This window comes from Fukomys damarensis, unplaced genomic scaffold (genome assembly GCF_012274545.1).
Source record: "Fukomys damarensis isolate Sample0158 unplaced genomic scaffold, DMR_v1.0_HiC HiC_scaffold_18, whole genome shotgun sequence".
NCBI classification, from domain to species: Eukaryota; Metazoa; Chordata; class Mammalia; order Rodentia; family Bathyergidae; genus Fukomys; species Fukomys damarensis.
The window spans coordinates 10864163-10872694 of NW_022900930.1; positions in this window are offsets into that span (position 1 = coordinate 10864163).

Genomic DNA, 8532 nt, shown 5'->3' on the forward strand with positions numbered 1-8532 from the left:
TTTTTTTTTTTTTTTTTTTTTTAAGTTTCTGTTTATTCCTTATAAGGGTGTATATACTTTATTATAAGATTTTATCACTCATACTTTTAAACTGGCTTGGGAAAAGTTCAAATCTTTACTGTGATATCTACGACTGACTTAAGAATTTTCAGAGATGGTAGTATTTGCTAGATATCCCATTCCCTTAAGTCTTGATATATTTGCTCTGATTGCAGCCTGGCCAATGTTATAATTTTATGTTTTTAGAAGTTTTGCTTTATTAGTACATGTTTGTACTACATAATGATTTGCCAACATTACTGAACTTATCTCTCAGTCAGCAAAAGCTTTGATCTGCAGACCAAGGGTTCATGTTCAGAAGCATCCAAGGAACTGGGTAAAATATTAGAACATCTGTTTATATATTTTTATCTACAGATAAGAAAAAATAACTTTTATGAATATTTAATATTTTGATAGCTGCTCATGTGCAAATACTTAAGTTTTGAAGTAGTTCGTGTATAATTGTATATTAGCATACGTACGTATATGGCAGGTACACTCAGTTTTTTTTTTCTGCTAAGGTTTCTCAGTTTTAGTGGAAGCCACTAAACTAGAACATCATGTTAGTTTCCGGTAGGGATCGTGGCTTGCCCTTTTGCATTCCTCCAAGGGACTAGCACAATGATTGGAAAATACAAACAGGTGACTAATAACTACTTGCTTTATTAATGAGATCAAAGACCACAGGTGCTGTCCAGTTCAGGACAATAATTTTCACTGAAAAAAAACAAAATAAAAATGTTGCGAAAGTTGATAGATCACCACAGCATCGCTTTGCAAACATTTAAAAGCAGTCATAGGAAAACAATGCCAAACGGAAGTGTCACTAACAGTGGGTTGCTAGAAATACCTCCCTATATGAGGGGTAGATGATTCCATTCTTACCACACTCTTTCCCCTCAGAGCCTCAGGAATCAGGAAAATTGTGTCCTTTGGTTGAAACACAGACCTACTTGGGTTGGTGGAAGTCAAATGGGAAGGTCATAGAATAGGCTGTCAGTTATTTATGGGATGGAGCCCTGTCTACTTTGCTTATACACTTCTAGTAGTTGTGTGGAATATTTGGCCTCTTTTTGGAGCTTTTTTGTTGTACTATGGATCAAAATCAGATCAGGCAGCGAAACCACTGAGCTAAATCCCCAGGCTGTTTTTGCTTCTTTACTTAATGGCATGGAGTTTGAACCCAGGGCCTCTGCACTGAGCTACACCCCTATACCTTTTTTATATTTTGAGACAAAATCTCACTAAATCACGAAGTTGCCCAGTCTGGACTTGAATTTGTGATCCTCCTGCCTTAGCCTCTCAGTGTGCTAGAATTACAGGCGTGTGCAACCATGCCCAGATTCTGCTTTAAACAAACAAACAAACACACTCATTCTCATATCTTTTTTAAATGTTTGTTTTGCAAATTTTTAATTTTTATTTTTGGTACCAGGGATCGAACTCAGGTCCTTGCGCTTGCGAGGCTGGTGCTGGTACCACTGAGCTACAACCCTGGCCCAATCTCATACCGATTTGAACGCTGCTCCTCCACAGGCTCCTAACACCCAAACAAGCTTTACCTTCCTCTGCGTGAATGCGTCGCAGGGCTGAAATAGAGCTTCTAGGTTCTCTATCAGGTTATTTCTACTATAGGTCAGATGCCTTCAGTCGTTTAAAGACTTACCTGTGATCTTAAGTCACCGCATCCTACTCTCTCCTCGAAACAAGTCCTAGTTTGTCAATCTCCCCTGAAGTGTGGTGCCCAGGACTTATGTCACCCCTGAGATGTGGCTTAATGTGTGCAGTCTCACCCCACACTGGGTGTGGAGTCCTCACCCCAGCCCCCTTGCTCTGAACACTGTTTCACTGAGTAGAAGAGCAGAAGTTGGCTCTTCTTGCAGACAGGGGGCAGGGCAGAAGTCTGCTGAACCTCTAGATTAGGAAATCCCCTCTTTCTTCGGGGGCAAATGGGGATGATGGATATTTTTTCCACTCTGGCCCCAAACCAAAGTTTAGTCTTTTCATGGTTCTGTGAACTTTAGAAGAAAAAAAGACGCTATCAATTAGAGTACCAGCTCTTTCCAGTGCTCTGTTGGCTTCTGATCCTTATCAATTAAAAAATGGATTGATTTGTGTTTGTGGCCTGTGTGTACATTTTCTTTTGCATGCTTCTCTTGTCTCTTCACATTATCTTACACGTGTACTTCCACATATCAGCACAATCTGTAAACTCAATTCCTTTTAATAGCAACACAACATTCCATTGTCTCAAAGAACCACACTTTGTATAACCTTTTCCCAATTTTGGGCTTTGGGTCACGTCCTACTTTTCCACTGTTATGAATGGTGTTGCCATAAACATTTTTGCGCTCTTTGCCTTCTTTTCTCGTCTGCATATTTCCTCAGGGTATATTCTGAAAGCAGGAGGAATAGGTCAAAGGATATGAATTATTTTATAACTCTTTATGTATTGCCAGCCTGGTCTCCACAGAGGATGGATACTTTTCAAAAGGGCCAAATGAGACACAGGGGGCCGAAGAAGGTGTAGCTGAAGTGGAAATCCAGGCCTGCACGTTATACCACATCACAGTCCAAGTGTCCTCTTCCCAGCCCCCTTCTGTCACCTCCAGTTATCCAAATGTGAAGAAACACCCAGAAGTACATCTTGCTTCTTTTCTGGGAGATGATTTTTATCTATGAGAATAGTAGCTATGTGCCTTAGACAAATCACCTACTTTTAAAAGTTTGATTCCTTTCTCATCATAAATGAGATTAAATGATAAGTATCTAAGCAGAGTGTTTTTTGGAAAAGATATTTGTAACATATCAGGTTATTGTTGCTGTGAGCCATTTAATATGGGGGGGCTATGTATTTTTTTCTTTCTCTATTCTACACCCAGGGTACAGCCCTGTGTCTGGCCCATGGTTGAGAGTAACAAATGTCTATTTTGGAATGAATGGGTTGTCTTTACCCATGATCTTGATCCACAGGAACTAGAACACATAACAGAACTCTTTGAAGTTGCACAGTGTACAATGGTTTGAATGGATCCCCAAGAGTTTATGTGTTGGAAACTTAATTTCCAGATTTATGTTAATGTTTTTAGGGGGTGCACTGGTAGATAATTAGGAGTAGATGAGGTCACAAAGGTAAAGTCCCCACAATGGCATTAGTGGCTTTGTAAGGAGAGAGGAGAGATCTGAATTAGTATGCTTGTACTGTTTCACTATGTGACACCTTCTGCAGAATTATCATGCAGCAGACATCACGCTCTTGAACTGTTCAACTTGTGGAACTTGATCTAAATAAATTTTCATTCTTTATAAATTACCTAGTCTCAATATTTTGGTATAGCAATAGAAGTGGAACATGACATATAATCGAGCATTTGTAGCATGTTCCACAAACTAAGGCATGTGTTTGGTTGTGAGGTATGTCTTCACTAAGTCAAGTATATTACTTCAGGAAGAACATCTCCAGAGTTTCAAAACCTCCAGAGGCACAAGAATGTGTAAAAGAAATGGGCTAGGGCTGGGGATTTAGCTCAGTGGTTCTGCCGCCTGCCTGGCAAGCGCAAGGACCCAAGTCCGATCCCCAGTACACACACACACACACACACACACACACACACACACACACACACACACACAAAAGGCTAGAAGCTTGAGGAGGACTGAGAAAGTGGTGTTGGTCCCTTACAGAGAAAGGTGTAGACATGGAGGCTCTGGGTTCCAGGTCTTCAGGGAAGTTTGTGGTATCCCTCAGTCTCTAACACAAATTAAAGGGTGTATTTAAGACCTGCCTCCATCTCTTTAGTCTCCCTCCTGCTGCTGAAGAAGGAGCTGAATAAATAAGAGGATACACCACAAGAGGTGCACTTCTGCTGGGTAAAAACTTCTCCCATTCTCCAGCATTCTGGGTTCATGACAGCCACAAATTCTTGCTACTTCTCCAATTGAGAAGCTGGTCCTAGTGGTTTGCTGGCCAGTGAAATGCTAAAGAAGTGGTATTCTATAACCTCTGAGGCAAAGACATGAAAAGGTTTATAGCTTTCACCTGATCTCTTTTTCTGCTTTCCTTCTAAAATCAGGAACAAGACAAAGATATCTACTGTCATCACTCCTGTTCAAAAGAGTTCCCCAAATATCAACCAGAGCAATTAGATATGGATATAAAATAGATAGGGGTAGGAAAGGAAGAAGTTAAAATATTATTTGCAGATGATGTGATACTTTAATAGAAGACTCCAAAAATTTCACCAAAAACTCCTAGAATTAATAACAAATTCACTAGCAAAGCAGGATACAGGGCCAGGGATTTAGCTCAGTGGTTCCAGTGCCTGCTTTGCACACTCAAGAATCTGAGTTTGATCCCTGGTACCAAACAAACAAACAAACAACAGTAGGATACAAAGTCAACACTCAAATATCAATAGAATTCCTGTATACCAATAATAAACTCACCAAGAGAGAAATTAAGGAAACAATACCTTGCACAATAGCATGAGGAAAAGTGAGAAACTTACGAATTAACCTAAGCAAGCAAATGACAGGCTTCTACAATGAAAACTACAGTACTCTGAAAAAGAAAATAGAGGAGGATATCAGAAAATGGAAAGATAGCCCCTGTTCCTGGATGGGCAGAACCAATATAGTGAAAATGGCCATACTTCCAAAATTATTATACAGATTTAATGCAATCCCAATCAAAATACCAATAGCATTCCTCACAGAACTACAGAAAGTAAACCTAAAATTCATATGAAACCAGAAGAAACCTAGAATTGCAGAAGCAATTCTGTGCAACAAGGGCAAGTCAGGGGGCATCACAATCCCAGACTTTAAGTTATATTACAAAGATACAGTGATACAAACAGAATGGTATTTACAAAAAACAGACTTTAGATTAATGGAACAGAATAGAGGGTACAAAAATAACTCCAGGCACACTCAGCTGCCTTATCTTTGACTAAGGAGCCAAACACTTTCACTGGAGGAACGATAGCCTCTTCCAGTCATGCTACTGGGCATGGTTAAATACTACATTGTTTCTCTGCTGTGAGAAAGTGAAAGTGGAAATAAGGACTAAAATATATAATAGATATTGGAAAATAGGAAGGAAAATGTTCAAATGGGAAGAGGAATAAGAGAAAAGGGAGGGAGGGAGGAAGGGACAAAAAAGTGAAAATAGAAAAAATAGAAACAGAGCTTTTGTACATAGGGAGGGGGAAGAGGCCTTCAGGGAGGGAGAGCACAGGAAAAAAGGGGCAGATGCACCACGTACAGGGCCAAATTCCCTAGGATGAGTGCTGTCATTATGTACGCCTAAAATGTACCAATAAATATTTTGTTATATATTTTAAAAAGCACAGAAAAGAAATGGTGCTGGGAAATCTATCTATGGACATTCCAAAAAAATTTTTTTGTTTGTTTTTTGACACAGGGTCTCACTGTATAGTTGAGACTGACCTGGAACTCACTATGTAGCCCAGGCTGGTCTCAAACTCACAGCGATCCTCTTGCCTCAGCCTCCTGAGTGCTGGGATTACAGGCATGCACCACCGCGCCCGGCCATTCCAAAAATTTAACCTACACGCATCTTTCTCACCATGTACTACACTAAAATCAAAATGAATCAAAGATCTAAATATTGAAATGGACAGATTTAATCTGCTGAAAGATAAGATAGGTAAAACTCATGAAGACATGGGGCTAGGCAAAGACTTTCTGAATGGAACCCTGGTTGGAGAAGAAATAATACCAAGAATCAACAAATGGGATTCTATCAAATTAAAAAGCTTCTGCACAGCAAAGGAAACAACCAACAGAGCAAAGAAACAACCTACAGAATGGGGAAGAGCTCTTCCAGCTGTTCCTCAGAAAAAGGACTAATATTTAGAAGATATAAAGAACTAAAAAAATAGACCCCTCTCCAAATTTACTTACGTATGTAATTATTTATTTATTTGTGGTACCAGGGAACAAACTTGGGACCTTGTGCTTGTGAGACAGGTGGCGGCACCACTGAGCTACATCCCCAGCCCACCCTTCTCCAAATTTAAAGGTCAACCCAAAAATGGGCATCTGAGATGAATGGACACTTCTCAGATGAAGAAGTACAAATGGCCAATAAATAAATGAAGAAATATTCAGTATCACTGGCCATTTGAGAAATGCACATTAAAACAATGCTCAGATTCCATTTCACTACAGAAAGAATGACTATCTTCAAATCAACAAATGCTGAAGAGGCCATGGGGAGAAAGAGGAACACTTCTTCATTGTTAGTGGGACTGTAAACTGCCACAATCATTATGGAAATCAGTATGAATATTCATCACAAAACTAAAACTAGAGGTTCCATTTGATCCAACTATTCCCCTTGTAGATAGCTGCCTTAAAGAGTTAAAGACATCATATTACAGTGACCCATGTGTATAGCAAAACAATTCATAAATAGTTAAATCTTGGAAGCAGCCTATCTGTCCATCAACAGATGAATGGATAAAGAAAATGTGGTATTTATATACAACAGAGCACTACTGTACCACAAAGAAGGATAAACTTGAGTCATTTATAGGAAAATGGGTATACCTTGCGATGATAATGCTAAGTGAAATTATCAGGCATACCAGCTTAAATATCACATGGTTCCTCTTTTATGAAAAACCCAATATATACATAAAGCACAAAATAAAAAAAGAGGGAAAAAAGAGGGGAAAAAAGTTATTTATTTATTTATTTATTTTTGGGTTTTTTGAGACAGGATCTCACTATGTAGTTGAGACTGACCTGGAACTCACTATGTCGTCCAGGCTGGTCTTGAACTCACAGCGACCCTCCTGCCTCAGCCTCCTGAGTGCTGGGATTACAGGTGTGTGCCACCTGTAATTTTTCAAAAAATTACTGAAATCCAGCATAGCCAAAGTTATCTTTATATATATATATATATTGCCTGTTAGCCTCACTGTTAACCTACGTTTATGATAAATTGATAAAGACTTACAAAATATGTAAACAAACAAATAAATAAATCTGATGCTGATGAAAGAAAAACTTAAAAACAAGGGTTCAGTAGAAGGGAAAAAATGAATTGAGATGTGTTATGTACAGGTACCAGTTCCCCACAGTACAATAATTATGTACAATAATCATGTACTAATAAAAAAGAAAGATTCAGTAGAGTAGCTGGATACAAATGCAAGATCAATACTGAAAAATCAATAGCCTTTTTGCACACAAATAACAGATTCATTGAGAGAGAAATTAAGGAAACAATCCCTTTCACAATAGCATCCAAAAAAATGAAATATCTAGGAATTAATCTAACAAAGGAAACAAAAGACCTCTACATTGAGCACTGTAACACTCTGAAAAAAAAATCCAAGAGAATATAAGAAAACGGAAAGAGAACCACGCCTGCTCCCGACCCAGCCGCCATCGCTCAAGCGCCGGGAAGGTAGCCGCGCGGGCGCCCCTGAAACCCCATAAGCCCCCCCCCACTCTCAGACCTCCTGACTGTGCAAGTCTTTGGACCCACTCTGCAAAGACAGACGTGGTCATCAAGGGTATTTTTCTGAATTCCCAACTTTGAACATCTTTAAAGAAAGGGCGGGAAAACCTGTAATAGAACGTTGTGGAGTCCAATCATTCAGAAGGATGGGGAACTCAATCTGGGCCTTGCGGCCCGAGGTCAGTCAGCATCATGGGGTTCAGCAATCAGCTAACTGAGATCAGGGGTCTTCCATCCTCGCTCTGTGTGAGCCATTAAATGGTTAATATACTATATTGAAAAGTTTGTTCACTGCAGACATGTTCTGGACTGTTTTTTGATTTCAATTTAATTCAAATGATTTAAGGGTGATAGACTAGTGACTACCACAGGTGGTCAGTGTCCAAGTTGTGCTTGATCTTAATGTGTTACTGATTGTATCAGTTGGGGTAAAGCATTGCCGTTGATTTGATGAGCTGTTTTCTCTGATGTTATGAAGATGAGAATGTCTATGGGTCATTAGAGACACAGAAGCTAGGGTGCAACTATATCAGGAAGATTTGGGTGATAATCCAGAGATTAAACCAAGGACAGCCCAAAAACAAAAATTAAAATGAGAAAACACTTAAGCAAGACAAAAGGACAGACTTCCAGTTTACCAATGGAAAACAGTAGGGCAAATGAGGATGAAAAGGCTGATAGTGAACCACCAGGACACCCTGAACTCAAAGCACAGGAAGTAACAAAACAGATCAATCAGGCTCTAGAAAAATTCAAAACAGAAATAATTTCCCAGATAACCATAGAGATAGTGAGCAAAACAGAAGTCGTGATTCGAGACTCTAGAGCAGCAACTGAAAAAAAAAATAGATGAGCTCAGGACCACAATAGAAGCCATGAAGGCCCAGCATAAGAAAGAAATGGAAAAAATAAACGCCCAACATAGGAAAGAAATGGAATCCATAAAACAGATTCAAACAGAGATCCAGGAGATTAAACACTCTATTGAAAGTGTA